Source organism: Wasmannia auropunctata, unplaced genomic scaffold, assembly GCF_000956235.1.
Source record: "Wasmannia auropunctata unplaced genomic scaffold, wasmannia.A_1.0 LD336027.1, whole genome shotgun sequence".
Taxonomy (NCBI): domain Eukaryota; kingdom Metazoa; phylum Arthropoda; class Insecta; order Hymenoptera; family Formicidae; genus Wasmannia; species Wasmannia auropunctata.
The window spans coordinates 807,422-809,087 of record NW_012026863.1 but is presented as its reverse complement, the minus strand read 5'-3'; positions in this window follow the sequence as shown (position 1 = coordinate 809,087).

Sequence of the window (1,666 nt, the reverse complement as noted above, 5' to 3'; positions counted from 1 at the left end):
ACGTGTGCTCTTCCGATCTAAATGGATGGAAACTATAGTTATTGTCGAATTTTATATGTAAAAGTATCTTTTCCGTTCCTTTCAACAGCTGTCAAATCGTGAGATTTCTTGCTTGAATAAGCTTCACTTTATGTGCCTTTTTACTTACGACTATTTACTGACTTTCAAGGGGGAAAAGGGTTTCCATCCATTTTTACAAGATTTTTACAGCGATCCTATTTATTAATTTTATCCAAATCCTTTTTATTTAAAAATGGCACGCAACAAACTTTTACGCGTCATTTCTCGCTGTTTCTCGCTTCTGACGTCACGAGTCCAATATGGCCGCGGTGACTAGGAAGGGCCCTTAATATCATTTTTGTGTTCGGTAATTCTAGTCTTTAAGAATCTCTTTGTCTGACCTACGTAGCATGCATCGCAGTTTTTACATGAAATTTTATAAACCACATTCTTTAGATACTGTGGTAATTGAGTTTAAAGATCAATTACCACATTATCTAAAGAAGAATGCGGTTTATAAAATTTCATGTAAAAACTGAGATGCATGCTACGTAGGTCAGACAAAGAGATTCTTAAAGACTAGAATTACCGAACACAAAAATGATATTAATAGGAATTCTAATTCCCACTCAGTCATAACAGACCATAGACTCATTCACAATCACGATTTTAATTGGGAGAATGTGGAAATTCTGGATATAGAGAGAAATTTTAATAAACGATTTATATCAGAATTGATCAACATCAAACGCCAAAAAAAAAACAATATTAACTTACAAACAGACACGGAATACTTACATTGCGCTTATAATGTATGACCATGATTACTAGCCATTGTTTATAATAGATACAAAAAACGAAAACAATTTTTGTCTTACAGACACTGTTAACCCTTCTCTCTATAACCAAAAATTGCATTTAATTTCAATAACCGGGGTACCCAGGTACCCACGCAGAAATTTTCTATGTTAATGTAGAAAAGGGTCTTTTAATCGTTTCTCGATCCTTCGGTCTAGCTTCCCGCGTCTTCGAACAATAGTGTGTTCAGCTGTTATGACCTTTCCATCCCTTCTCTTGTGCTTAGAAACAAGTTTGAACAAGTTTGACAATGTGTGTAGCTCAGTTTCAAAACGGACTCCGTTGAGTCGAGAACGTCTTTATAGGTTTCAAAAATTGTACTCTAGTTGTGCAATAGCAATATATTTAGTGTATCGTATATAATTAATATTTAGTGTACAATATATAAAAAATATGGAGGCTCTATCAGATAGCACCAATTATTCAGACAGCGAGGATGACGATTGGTTCCCGAAGGCTATCGAACAGTCAGCAATAGATGAAGAAATTTCAGATGTTGATTGCAAGAGTATGCTTAGAAATTCTGCCGTTAAATTTCTAATAAATTATTTTCATATGATATTGTATGTCAATGAAGAATTTATTTTTAGTTGAAACTAGAGAGAGCGAGAGGAAAAAGAAGAAAGCAGCAGCGACAGCGATAACGAAAGTCAAGTCGAATCATTATCGTCCGCGAACACTTTTGTCACTAAAGATGGAACTGTGTGGAATCAATTACCACCTGTATATCATATGAAAATAATTTATTAGAAATTTAACGGCAGAATTTCTAAGCATACAGATCGGAAGAGCACACGTCTGAACTCCA